The 15,163-nt window shown below is 39.6% G+C and overlaps 1 protein-coding gene across 6 annotated transcripts in view; it reads right to left on the bottom strand.

Annotated features, from left to right (window-relative positions):
* DIAPH2 (diaphanous related formin 2) overlaps nucleotides 1-15,163 on the bottom strand; it is a 933,611-nt gene that overhangs the window by 267,072 nt on the left and 651,376 nt on the right. The gene's annotated exons all lie outside the window — the stretch shown is intronic.

Genomic DNA, 15,163 nt, shown 5'->3' with positions numbered 1-15,163 from the left:
TAGTATGTGGTGGATTCAGCATTTGAAAGGGGTACCCTCCCCTATACCATTGGAACATAAAACTATGCTAAACCAGCATGTTTAGTGCATAGCTTGCTTCCTCCATTTTTTTTCCTCTTTTTTAGAGCATGTGGTAAAATAAATTCCACGTAGAAAAGCCTGATTTTGGAATTATTAGGAAGTCTCACAAAGAAGTAACTTCCAAATTCCATCTTGAGGTATGGAAAGGATTTTTCTATCCAGAGAGAACACACTCCAGGCAGTGACAATAGTATAAGCAAAGGTCTCAATGTATCTACAATTGTCAAGGAACTGTGATTATTCTGAGATAAGGTAGTTTGTACAAGCAAAGAGATATAGAGGGAATAAGCCTGAAAAAGAATGAAATGCACATTAATGTTTTCAAGTTTCCTTTGTAGATGATGAGTAATCAATATTTTTAAGCAGAGGAGTAACATGACCGTACCTGTTTTGAGGAATCTAGTTCAGCAACAGTGGGAAGGATAGTTTGGAGAGATGAGAGACTGTACATAGGGAGAGCATCTGGAAAGCTAACAGAATAGTACTGTAAATGGAAAGTAGGGGATAGATATAAGAAATGTGGGTTGGACGTGGTGGCTCATGCCTGTAATCCCAGCACTTTGGGAGGCTGAGGCAGGCAGATCACCTGAGGTCAGGTGTTGGAGATCAGCCTGGCCAACATGGTGAAACTCCTCTCTACTAAAAATACAAAAAATTAGTCAGGCATGGTGGTGCACATCTGTAATCACAGCTACTCAGGCGGCAGAGACAGGAGGATCGTTGAACCCGGGAGGCAGAGGTTACAGTGAGTGGAGATCGCGCCACTGCACTCCAGCCTGAGCGACAGAGCGAGACTCCATCAAAAAGAAGAAAGGAAGAAAGGAAGCAAGGAAGGAAGGAAGGAAGGAAGGAGGGAGGGAGGCAGGGAGGGAAGGAAGAGGGAGGGAGGATAATGAATAGTTTTAAACAAATTGAGTTTGAGGTATCTGTGTAACACGGGGATAGTGAAATCTAATAGGCAGTTGAAGTACATAGGCTCCTTGATAAAATGGAGATCAGGCTGCATGGCAGCAGTAAGTGCAAAGCCAAAGCAAATGGACAAGGACAGGAAGACTTCCTCTTATCCAATCGGATCAAGATCAGGACAGTACCTTAATAAGGCTCCATTAACATTGTTGTTGGGTCAGAGGACATTTCTTTAGTTTGAATATGCTTGGCCTTGATAAGCTCCCCCCAAATATGGGATATTCTGGAAATACCTAAAATAGCAAAATAGCAGGTCCTGCAGTCTGTGCTAACAGTTCCAATGATTGCAAAAGATGATTTTACTACAAATGTCAATGAAACAAAAAGTATACTCAGTGTGAATTTTGCCAAAGGCCAGGTCCCTGGGGAATCTAGTTTTATTGAACAGTGACAGAAATAGGCCAAAAAGGAGTTTAAGAAATATTACTACAGATTCAAGAATAACTGGATACAGTTATGAAATTACTTAGAAATGGTGATGCCAAGTGTCTGAGACTATGTTTCTCATTATATTGTACAGTCTTCGTGAGTGTGTATTTTAATTTCTACAGTATCAGATACTTCTGATATGTCTGTTGCTTTGGAATGAATATGTAGATATCTGGGTTTGATTGTGCCCTTTAGTATAATTTTCTGAATTTTTCAGACATTTTATTTTCATTTTTCCCATTTTGTAACTATTTTTCCTACACTTATTTTCAAATGTCCCATTTTAGGTTTGAGAATTATACTGAATTATAGATAGTGTCCAATCATGCTTTTTCAATCTAAGTAGTGATTTGAATTCAGCTGATATTGCTTTTCTACTTCTTGTTTATCTTTGCTTACTTAACTAAAATCACCAATGAGGTAAAGAAGTGGCAACAAAAAAGGAAATGTCTTCCAAATCAAGTTTACCAATAAAGATAAGAGCCAACTCTGTGCATTCAAAAGATCTATGAACTGAGGCAAGAGATTTAGCCCATTTTAAACGCATACAGGATGATCCAAGGAATTTACATTCCTTACTGCAGATACCAAGTAAAGCAATTTGAGTAGAAATTCGGCAAGGTTCCTTCCAGCTGTATAATGCTAGATTCTATACATATTCAGGTAAAATGAAAGCACTACTTCATAAAAAGTATGCTTTTACTTCATAAAAAGTATGCTTTTACTTAATAAAAAGTATGCTGATTTTTTCTTCTCATGGAAATACTTGATTATATTATTTAAGCTGGTTGTTTAATGTACGTAAACTCCCTATTCTAGAATGAATATATTTTGCACACTTTTATGTCTTATGATCTCTAAAACAGGGTTAAGGACCTTGCAAGTACATGGCAACCTCATCTTGAATTTAACCTATAGTAAACTAAACAGCAGACAGTTACTCTGAAATAAAATAATGACACTGACACACTACTTTATATTTTCCACCCCAATTGCTTATTAAAGACTCTCATTTCTTTTCCATCTGAGCTGTTTGACATACCTGACATTAAAATTCCAACTTCTAGTTCTCTAAGCTTTGAAGATCAGAATCCATTCACCTTATATAAATTTTCTTATATGGTCATGTATCCCTAACCTTAACCTTGATATCCTCCTACTTAATAAAATTGTTTTCATGGTTGAAAACAAGTGCATCTCAGGATATAAAGTACTTTAATATAATACTTCAATCATAGTGGTCAAAGATTTCAGAATGTTTCCCTGAATTTATTCAATGTAGGTAATAGCCATTCTGGCCCAACTCTGGCCCAGAATTTTCACTAGGAAAATGTTATTTTTGCAACAAAAATTTCTTTACAGACAATACTGCTTTTTGTTTATATTTCCTAAGCTGTTCAGCAACTCTTTTTCTATTTGAAGGTTTCCCTAAAATATATGCATTCATGTGTATGTGCATGTGTGTATGTATATATACTCATACATATGCTAAGAATTTAGTAATTTTGCTGGGTCACTGGTGGATTTTGTGTGTTTTCCTAGTATCAATTTAACGTATGCCTTAAATATGCAACTGCATTATTTATCTCTGAAAGACATTTTTAGCTTTATGTGGAAGAAGCTATTTGAATACAGTGCCATTACTTCCAAAGAACACATTTCTTTTCTTTCCTTTGTTAGAGATAAAAATGCACCCTGTGAAAATTTTCTGCTTGAGGAAAACAAACAATAACAAAATAGCTTCAGTAGTGTTCAGTTTGTGACATGGATATAAACTAGAACTGTGAATCTAACTTTAATGTGTTTGCTGTCTCCAGGTGTCTCTGACATTTCAAAAAATTACATGATCTTAGAAACCATATATATTTCAATGTCAATGTGTTATTCAAAACCAGCTCTTGGACTGAAAAAAAGAAAAAGGCAGGATCTTGAAGAGATAGTTGCACTCCTATATTCAATGCAGCATTATTCACAATAGCCAGCAAGTTGAAACAATCTACATGTCCTTGAATGAATAAAGAAAATGTGGTTTATACATATAATGAAATATTATTCAGTCTTAAAAAAGGAAGACATTGTGTGTGGTGGCTCATGCCTGTAATTCTAGCACTTTGGGAGGCCAAGGCAGGCAGATGGCCTGAGGTTAGGAGTTCAAGACCAGCCTGGCCAACATGGTGAGACCCCGTCCCTACTAAAAATAGGAAAGTTAGCTGGGTGTGGTGGTGCATGCCTGTAATCCCAGCTACTCAGGAGGCTGAGGCAGGAGAATCACTTGAACCCAGAAGGCAGAGGTTGCAGTGAGTCAAGATTGTGCCACTGCACTCCAGCCTGGGCGATCAATGGAGCAAGACTGTCTCAAAAAAAAAAAAAAAGACATCTTTTTTTTTTTTTTTTGAGATGGAGTTTCGCTCTTGTTACCCAGGCTGGAGTGCAATGGCGCGATCTCGGCTCACCTCAACCTCCGCCTCCTGGGTTCAGGCAATTCTCCTGCCTCAGCCTCCTGGGATTACAGGCACATGCCACCATGCCCAGCTAATTTTTTGTATTTTTAGTAGAGACGGGGTTTCACCTTGTTGACCAGGATGGTCTCGATCTCTTGACCTCGTGATCCACCTGCCTCGGCCTCCCAAAGTGCTGGGATTACAGGCTTGAGCCACCTCGCCCGGCCTCTCTTTTTTTTTTTTTTTAAACGAAGTCTTGTACTGTTGCTGAGGCTGGAGTGCAGGAGTGTAGTGGTGTGATCTCGGCTCACTGCAACCTCGGCCTCCCAGGTTCAAGCAATTGTCCTGCCTCAGCCTCCTGAGTAGCTGGAAATACAGGCACGTGCCACCATACCCAGCTAATTTTTTGTATTTTTAGTAGAGATGGGGTCTCACCATGTTGGCCAGACTGCTCTTGAACTCCTGACCTTGTGATCTGCCTGCCTTGGCCTCCCAAAGTGCTTGGATTCCAGGCATGAGCCACCGTGCCTGGCCTGAAAGACATCTTGTCAAATATGTTACAACATGGATGAGCCTTGAGGACATTATGACCCATGAAATAAGTCAGCCACAGGACAAATACTGTATGATTTCCCTTATACGAAGTATCTAAAGTAGTCAAACTCATAGAAACAGAGAGTAGGTGGCTACTGGGGGCTGAGGGGTGAGGGAAGTGGGGAGTTGCTATTGAGTAGGTGTAGAGTTTCAGTTACATAAGATGAAAATTTTCAAGAGATCTGTGGTACATCACTGTGCTTATTAATAACAATGTACTGTACATTTAAATGTTTATTAAGAGAGCAGATCTCAATGTTATGTGTTTTTACCACAATAAAAAAGGAAAAAATAGGCAATCTTCTATTTAGGTCACTAACTCTACACACACGCGCACACACACACAGAATCTAAATTTTTATTTGTATGTTTCAGTAGTCATATGGCTCTGTGCAAGTTCAGGGAAGAGGGGTCAATGACTTTCTTCTTCTCCTCTGGGCAATTCATTACACACAGGCTTTGATTAGATCCCAAAGAAAAAGCATGTTATGTGTGTGCACGCGTGTGTGCGTGCACACATGTCTAAGAATGCAGGGAAGGCAGAAAAAATGTCAGTAGATTTGCCCAGATAGACTTTGAGATCCACATTTTAGAGCTCCTTTGTGACAATGCTGAGAGAAGGCTTCTAAGTGTTACACAGAGTTACTTTGAGAACAGCAGTGGAATGAGACATTAGCTATAAGAGAAACGTTCTGTGATTGAGCCAACCATAAGTGGAGAATACAGCTGGTTCCCTCCCATGTGCTCAACCTTTTGCAATGCCCTGGTGTCTTGGAGGACAAGTTACTACCTCAGAATACTGAAAGTAGTCATCAGCTGGTCTAAAGCCTTTAGATATAGAGATAAGCTCCCAACAACCAATAGAATAGGGTATATATACCAGTGTCCAGTTTAGTGAAACAGTTTCAAAAAAATAAAAACAACACACTGTAATTGTTAATATATGCTTCTCATGGATATCAATATTTGAATCACTCTGAAATAACATTTAGTGTTTGTTTCTTTTTTCAATATGGACTCTTTTCTTTTAGCCTCTGAATGTATTCTCATTTTAGAGAGGTGAGTGGGGGAATGTGATTTTCACTCACTTACATATAAATCAAAAATGTATTTCTTCTATCCACAAATGCCCAGACATTGTCAAGACACAAGAGCAAAATGTGCCAAAATGTGAGACTGTTAGTTATTTTGCATAAAACACACATCCAAACACTATTAACTGAACAGCAGATGGCAGAGAAAAGAAAATCCGTTAGAATGCAGTGTGGGTGAAACATGCTCAATAAGTTCTGTAAAGACGGAAACCTGGGCATCAAAGCAACCATGTTGAGTAAGCAAATGGAATGCCTAATCTGATTCTTTCATCTTTACTGTGTTTGATTTATCCTGTCCATACCTACATTATCATTTTTATCATGAGGACTTAAGACTATTTGTGATGGAAAGGGAGAGGTGAACCAGGTATGTTTATATAGTAACACAGTTGGGGAAATCATCTTGGAATAAATACTTTTAATAATGTATAGTGCTTCCTAATATTCATTAGTCGGTTAAAAGTAATTTAGATAAAAATACTAATGTCGGCCGGGCGCGGTGGCTCAAGCCTGTAATCCCAGCACTTCGGGAGGCCAAAGCAGGTGGATCATGAGGTCAAGAGATCGAGACCATCCTGGTCAACATGGTGAAACCCTGTCTCTACTAAAAATACAAAAAATTAGCTGGGCATGGTGATGCGTGCCTGTAGTCCCAGCTACTCAGGAGGCTGAGGCAGGAGAATTGCCTGAACCCAGGAGGCGGAGGTTGCGGTGAGCCGAGATCGCGCCATTGCACTCCAGCCTGGGTAACAAGAGCGAAACTCCATCTCAAAAAAAAAAAAAAAATACTATGTACTAGGAAAAAATGATGAGTGTAGCTGTATATTAGTCTAGAAATACAAGAAGTATATATATTAGAGCTCATTTTATGAATGAAATTAATAAATTATTTATATATTTTAACATCATCAAGATTATAAATTATTTTTTTCTAATTAAAATAAAGTAGAAAAATAGGAATAAGTATCTAAAATGACATATGGCAAAGAGTCTTTAAAATATTTGCACACTTAATACTGATTTAGGAATTTCAGCTTAAAAAATCACATTTATCTAAATGAGATTGAATTTGAGATGTAGACACTAAACAAAAGCAATGATAGATGCTAGGTCTAAAGAAAGCAATGAGATGACTTAGAACTTAAGGAGTTAATAACATATTTCTTTTTTGTTTGTTTGTTTGTTGATACAGTGTCTCACTCTGTCACCCAGGCTGGAGTGCAATAATACAATCTCAGCTCACTGCAACCTCTGCCTCCTGGGATCAAGCGATTCTGCCACCTCAGCCTCCCAAGTAGCTGGGACTACAGGTGCGCACCACCATGCCCAACGAATTTTTGTATTTTTAGGAGAAATGGGGTTTCACCATGTTGGCCAGGCTGATCTTCAGCTCCTGGCCTCAAGTGATCCACCTGCTTCAGCCTCCCAAAGTGCTGGGATTACAGGCATGAGCCACTGTGTCCAACCATTATGGAGCTAAAAATTTATTTCTGTAATAAAAGAGTGATCTGATTAAACTAGACTCCTAAGTAATATTTACCTATAGTTTGATACTATTACAAAACCAGAAAACATAATCCCGACACTAAACAATAGGGGAAAAAATGATTTCTTCTGGAGGAACATCTTTGCCTTTAAGTGAATTAAGAAGGGATTCATTAAATAAATTGGAGGAAAGGGTATGCTATTTAAAAAGCCGAAGTAAGTATCAGAGAAATGTCAACTTGGAAAAAGGGCTAAACATATTAACAGCCCAGGTATGGTGGCTCATGCCTGTAATCCCAGCACTTTGGGAGGCTGAGGCAGGTAGATCATCTGAGGTCAGAAGTTTAAGACCAGCCTGGCCAACATGGTGAAACCCCATCTCTACTAAAAATACAAAAATAAGGCCAGGTGCAGTGGCTCACGCCTGTATTCCCAGCACTTTGGGAGGCCAAGGTGGGCAGATCACCTGAGGTTAGGAGTTCGAGACCAGCCTAGCCAAAATGGTGAAACCCTGTCTCTACTAAAAATACAAAAAATTAGCCAGGCATGGTGGCTGCCACCTGTAATTCTAGCTACTCAGGAGGCTGAGGCATGAGAATCATTTGAACTGGTGAGGCAAAGGTTACAGTGAGCCAAGATCATGCCACTACACTGTAGCCTGGGCGACAGAGCAAGAATCTGTCTCAAAACAACAACAACAACAACAACAAATAACAAAGAAATTTCCTAGGCTGGGCATGGTGGCTCACGTGTGTAATCTCAGCACTTTAGGAGGCCAAGGTGGATGGATCGCCTAAGGTTAGGAATTCGAGACCAGCCTGGCCAACATGGTGAAACCCTGTCTCTGCTAAAAATACAAAACTTAGTTCGGTGTGGTGGTGGTCACCCATAATCCCAGCTACTTGGGAATCTGAGGCAGGAGAATTGCTCGAACTTGGGAAGCAGAGGTTGCACAGTGAGCTGAGATCCTGCCACTGCAGTCCAGCCTGGGTGCTGGGGTAAGACTCCGTCTCAAAAAAGAAAGAAAGAAAGAGCCGGGCACGGTGGCTCAAGCCTGTAATCCCAGCACTTTGGGAGGCCGAGGCGGGTGGATCACGAGGTCAAGAGATCGAGACCGTCCTGGTCAATATGGTGAAACACTGTCTCAACTAAAAATACAAAAAATTAGCTGGGCATGGTGGCGCGTGCCTGTAATCCCAGCTACTCAGGAGGCTGAGGCAGGAGAATTGCCTGAAGCCAGGAGGCGGAGGTTGTGGTGAGCCAAGATCGCGCCATTGCACTCCAGCCTGGGTAACAAGAGCGAAACTCTGCCTCAAAAAAAAAAAAAAAGAAGGAAAGAAAGAAATTTCCTAAGCCTACAGATACTTGTCCATAAAAGCAAAACCTGTTGACTCTTCTTATTTTAGAATGCAGGGACAGAAACTGATTGTAGTATAACTATTCAGTTTATACATGGTGGGGATCTTTTTCAAATAGATTTTCAAACTGCTTGTAGAACAACCTCCTTTTCCTGTTTACTTTTAATCTGCTCCTGTTTCCCTGTTCTAGAAATGACCAATTAAAAATACCCCGGAGACTTCTTATAGGAAAACACAAAAGAACTCATACATTGCTTCCCAGGACAGGTGTGCATCAATTACCATGGCAGGCCATGAGTGAATCTTTGCAAACTGCAATGCTGAACTTAATATATGCACATTTGCAAAGCAAAAGGATATTAATCCATCATGCAGAGTCACTGAGTGCAGCTCGGCAGAACTGCAAACCACAAACTTGCTTTCCTTTGATGCTACTTGGCTGAAACCTCAACTCAAGCAGCATTGTTGTCCTTCTGAAACTAGGTTTTGTGCAGATCTGGACGGGCTGAAAATGGCATTGTCACAGCCCATTATAATTTTCATAGCAGCTATCTTGAAGCTCTAAGAACCAAGTCTGTTTTGCATGCATGAAAGCAAGCCCCAAGTCCCAGGCAGGTGGGTAGGTGGTTGTTTCTGGCTGCAATTTTGCTAAGTTTTAAACCAGCCCTGCTTTAATTAGGAGCTTTTCTTCTGAGTTATTTTGATGTTAATAATATATGGCGGTCGCATTCCTTGTACATGTTCCCAAACAGTGATACAAACATTATTAAATCTAATCAGTGTTTATGGAGTATTCCATATGCTACCCACTGTGAATCTTTTGAAATGTCATTTTAGTGGATAATGCATAAAGAAGGGTTGGTATATACAATGACACGCTTTTGTTCCTTCAGTCAATGGTTTTTATGAAAAATTTTCTACAGATGGTAGTTGCTTTCAATTTGTATTTGACCATATTTTAAAAAGAACATTTTGTTTGTTACACTTCTATACAACAAATATTTAAATTCACAAAGACTTCCTACTCCAAAGAGTATAATAATTAACTTTCCTTTGACTAAAGAACAGAAACAATACTGCAAATGCCTTAGATGAAATAAAGTAGATCAAGTTAAAATGAAGCCTCTTAGAATTATGCATTAAGAAAAATTTAACAACAGTTGAAAACTACGCACCACACCTAAAATACCTAAAATACCATTAAGATGAAAAACTAAGAAAGGCAAAACTTGGTCTTGTCTAAGACACTTGAGTAACTGCCCAGATTGGACAACTACTGAGCATTATAATAGAATATCCTTCCTGCTCTCTGTATTAATGATCAACTACTAATATTCAGTGTAGCCATTAAAAGTAATTCTCACCAGATGGTCCTATATTCCTGAAGATATGGATATGTATTCTTTCCTTGAGCAATACTATTAAGTAAAGTATAGCTCTAAGAAGCAGAGTTGCAGATGCACACTACACTCATCAGACACAAGGCCAACCACAGAGCCTCCTCCACATGCAGGCGGTGACAATGGAAGCTGTTCATTTACCCCTTCATCCACAGCCACGTGCACAAATAACAATGGTCATTACCAGGGCCAATGTTTCTAAGCTCTAAGATAAATGATACATGTTTAAGAAAAATAATTTATTGGCTGGGCACAGTGGCTCACACCTGTAATTCCAGCACTTCGGGAGGCCAAGGCAGGCAGATCACCTGAGGTCAGGAGTTTGAGACCAGCCTGGCCAATATGGCAAAACCATGTCTCTACTAAAAACACAAAAATTAGCTGGGCATGGTGGCGCATGCCTGTAATCCCAGCTACTAGAGAGGTTGTGGCAAGAGAATCACTTGAATCCAGGAGTCAGAGGTTGCAGTGAGCCAAGATTGTGCCACTGCACTCCAGCCTGGGCGACAGAGCGAGACTCCATCTCATAAAAAAAAAAAAAAAAAAAAGAAATTTACTTTGGTAACTTTTCAGCAGTCTCATAGAGATGGCTTAGGTTATTACTACCTGAGTAGAGAATATACAAAGAGCTGATCTGTGGTGTTTTCCTGAGGGCATAGATATATTTGAGTCTAAGTTGCACAGGCCTTTTCTCCTCTACTATATGCAGGTTCTTCGAAATCTCTCGAACCTTTGTGTTTGAGTACAGACTATCACAATCTGTTTATTAGCTTAGACAGAAAACAAGAACAAAAATTGAGATGCCGTCATTAAAAACAAAAACGCATGAGATGAAAAGCAAAAATTCCTTTTGCAAAAGATAGCTTTAAAAAATGTACTATTTGACTAGTTCATTGTATCTACTGTGAATGTGGGGCTGTTTTGTCATTTTACTGATCTTACGATGCTTTCCAAACAGCCGGCAGGCAGGCAATGTTTTTTATACTTAATGAAAGGAATTTTATATGAAATGACAGTACAGTTGCCACCTGAAAATATTAAGTGGTACATCTGATTCTTAGCTACAGGAGGTATTTATTTGCTCCTTTTATTATAGCTTTCTACACGAGTAAGTAAGGCACTCTTCTCATGAGCCCCACGTCACCTGCTGTGGAAGCCTTGCCGGAACCAGAGCAAGGGGCTTCTCAAATGGGAATATTACAAAATATGTCACTTGTTACCTATTTAAAATGTTTTATTGAAAGGAGAGTCATCTGTAGGCACCGAAGGGTAGCTGGTTCCCTTAAAGTCAGTTATTATCTGAGTCAAATTAGATTTAGATACCGAGTACATAAATAAGAGCCAAATTTTAAAATTAGGTTCAACAAGTTATTTGGTTTGGCCTATAAAAAGCCTCTTTTTCAGAGCTTTTTTATTGAGATGGAGTTTTGCTCTTGTTGCTCAGGCTGGGGTCAATGGTGTGATCTCGGCTCATGGCAACCTCCACCTCCTGGGTTCAAGTGATTCTCCTGCCTCAGCCTCCCGAGTAGCTGGGATTACAGGCACGCACCACCACACCCAGCTAGTTTTGTATTTTTAGTAGATATGGGGTTTCCCCATGTTGGTTAGGCTGGTCTCGAACTCCCAACCTCAGGTGATCTGCCCATCTCAGCCACCCAAAGTGCTGGGATTACAGGCATGAGCCACCGCACCCAGCCCCTGAGCTCATTGTTTAAGAACTGGGATAAACTTAAGAATAAATGTTAAAATATTTCTATTTCTAGGAATATATCATAGTTTACAGGAAATACTACAGTTGCAAAAGATCTTTGGTATCAACAACCTACTTTTTAGTCAGGAAGAAAATCTCAAAGCACCATCTCTAATCTAACTTATATTTTGAGTGGTAGGTTTCATGTGAAAGTTTTTTTTTTCTTGAAAAACTAATCAAAATCAGAAGATTCAGATAGACTCCCAGACCTCTACAAAACTGTACATATTAAACCAGTGACTAAGAGTCAGCTATGGTTTCTGGTGTTTTCTTTCTGTATGCCTTCAGGCACACACATGTAATTTTTGTGCTTCAGGGAGTTAGTGCTTCATAAAAACAGAGATGAATGGTTATAAAACATACACCAGTACCCTTTGGAAGTAATTAAAACTATGGCCCTTCCCCATCCTTATTTCCTTTCCTTTTGGCATTGCCCCTTCTATATCCTATGTTCAGCTTTTCTTCTAACTCACAAAATATATTTGATTTCTTTTTGTATTCTCCCATAAAGAATCATATGCTTAAACTTACAGAAATGTGCCCTAAATACATTTTTTAAATTGCATTAAAGCTAAGAAGAATAAACTCAAGAGAACATTGGCTCCAATTCACAAACTATGAAGACTACTTTCTGTCCTGGAAGTATGCCTTTATTGTCTTCCAAGGGGTCTGCAAAGTGAGAATTATAAACAATATATCCTTATTAAATACAGTGGGACATTGATGACTACATTAAAATTTAGTTACAATTAAATTTTCAACTGTATTGCTGTGGGCTTTTAGATTTGACACTAACATTTATTAATCCAAATACTTAAATAAAATTATGTCTTTTCAAATTATGCCACATGCAAATATATTTTTAAGGCATAACTTAGCATGCCATTTGTATAAATATGCCTGAAATCAAAATAATTTCTAAGGTGCTTCTCAACCAAAATTGGAAGGTAACTTTAAAGATCTGGCAAGTAGCCATTTAAAACATATAAATATGTGAACATATGTGAACATACATGCATATGTATATATAAGTAAATCTGAATGCAATGATATACAAATTCATTTAACTTATATTACTTATTTTGTAATAACAATTTATTAAAGTAAAGAAATATTTGGGGAAATAACATGATAATAATAAACACCTTTTATTGTGCGTTAAGGGCTATGATAATGCCTATATCATATGCTACCTGCATTATTTTGGATTTTGATTGCTTAGTAATGCTAAATTTCACATTATACATTTGATCTCTGCCACTGAAAATGAGTCATGTTATAAAGTTGTACTGCACACTCTATTCTTAAATTTGTTTCCATACTACTCCAAATGTAACCCTAAGTCCCTAGTGCACAACATGATTCAGAGGCTAATTTTCCATCTAGCACTCGCTCTTCTAATCTCCAGCTATTAAAGAATTGCATAATGGTATTTTAAATATTTCAGCTTAGAAAATGTGCTCCTATCAGTAATCTTATAAATTATGTCATAAAGGATAACTGACAATCATAGTGGACTCATAAATACTAAATGAATTAGTAATAAAATCTCTACTAATTCCATCTGAAATTAAAGGCATAGCTTTTAATGAAAATAATTTTTATACTGTTTACTCCTTCTAAGCTGAATATGTTATATATTTCAAGTAAAATAAAATATCCTTCATTTGACTCAGTTTGTAATGTAAGAAATTATCGAACAAATTTTTTTTTTTTTGAGATGGAATCGTGCTCTGTTACCCAGGCTGGAGTGCAGTGGCCCGATCTCGGCTTACTGGAACCTCTACCTCCTGGGTTCAAGCGATTCCCCTGCCTCAACCTCTCGAGTAGCTGGAACAACCAGTGCACGCCACCACACTCCGCTAATTTTTGTATTTTTAGTAGAGATGGGGTTTCACCATGTTGGCCAGGATGGTCTCAATCTCGTGACTTCATGATCCGCCCACTTCGGCCTCCCAAAATGCTGGGATTACAGATGTGAGCCACCGTGCCCCATCCCAAAAATTTTAATGTAAGATGTTATCGGCCGGGCGCGGTGGCTCAAGCCTGTAATCCCAGCACTCTGGGAAGCCGAGGCGGGTGGATCACGAGGTCAAGAGATTGAGACCATCCTGGTCAACATGGTGAAACCCCGTCTCTACTAAAAACACACAAAAAAATTAGCTGGGCATGGTGGCGTGTGCCTGTAGTCCCAGCTACTCAGGAGGCTGAGGCAGGAGAATTGCCTGAACCCAGGAGGCGGAGGTTGTGGTGAGCCGAGATCGTGCCATTGCACTCCAGTCTGGGTAACAAAAAGCGAAACTCCATCTCAAAAAAAAAAAAAAAAAAAGATGTTATCCAAAAAGTTTTACCTACATTCAAGGCAGCCTCAACTTCAGAGAGAATTTTAAGGGTGGTCACTTTGTTTCAGTTTGCCTGGGATAGTACCCTCCCAACCCAGTTTTAATACCAAAAGTCCTGTGTTCAGTCGGGCGCCGTGACTCAGGCCTGTCTAGCACTCTGGGAGACCGAGGCAAGCGGATCACAAGGTCAGGAGATGCAGACCATCCTGGCTAACACAGAGAAACCCAGTCTCCACTAAACATAAAAATTAACTGCTGGGTACGGTGGCTCACGTCTGTAATCCCAGCACTTTGGGAGGCCGAGGAGGGTGGATCACGAGGTCAAGAGATCGAGACCATCCTGGTCAACGTGATGAAACCCCGTCTCTATTAAAAATACAAAAAAATTAGCTGGGCATGGTGCCGTGTGCCTGTAATCCCAGCTACTCAGGAGGCTGAGGCAGGAGAATTGCCTGAACCCAGGAGGTGGAGGTTGTAGTGAGCCGAGATCGTGCCATTGCATTCCAGCGTGGGTAACAAGAGTGAAACTCCGTCTCAAAAAAAAAAAAAAAATTAGCTGGGCGTGGTGGCAAGTGCCTGCAGTCCCAGCTACTCGGGAGGCTGAGGCAGGAGAATCGCTTGAACCCGGGAGGTAGAGGTTGCAGTGGGCCGAGATCACACCACTGCACTCCAGCCTGGGCGACAGAACCAGAATCAGACTCTGCCTCCAAAAAAAAAAAAAAGTCCTATGTTCAGGGAACTCCTTCAGTGCCTACAGTTAATTAATGTAGAGGTAACACTCAAACATATGTCCTTTATGCTGTTTAACCACTTATGTTGTGAATGTTTCACACACCAAAAAAAATAAGTAGGCTTTTTTGGTTACAAAATAATATGTTTAGGCCAGACGTGGTGGCTCATGCCTATACCTGATCAACATGGAGAAACCCCATCTCTACTAAAAAATACAAAATTAGCCAGATGTGGTGGTGCATGCCTGTATTTCCAGCTACGCAGGCGGCTGAGGCAGGAGAATTACTTGAACTGGGAGGTGGAGGTTGCAGTGAGCTGTGATTATGGGCCACTGCACTCCAGCCTGGGCAACAAGAGTGAAAGTCCATGTCAAAAAAACAAAAAAGAAAAAGAAAAAGAAAAAGAAAAAAGAAAGAAAATTGTAATCAAGAATAGAGCAGTGGTTAGGTGAGATTGAAGAGGGGAAGAGGAAGGGAAGGATAAAGAAAGGT

Source organism: Callithrix jacchus, chromosome X, assembly GCF_049354715.1.
Source record: "Callithrix jacchus isolate 240 chromosome X, calJac240_pri, whole genome shotgun sequence".
Classification (NCBI taxonomy): domain Eukaryota; kingdom Metazoa; phylum Chordata; class Mammalia; order Primates; family Cebidae; genus Callithrix; species Callithrix jacchus.
Note: the sequence above shows the minus strand (reverse complement) of the source record. Positions and strands in the feature narration are given on the sequence as shown.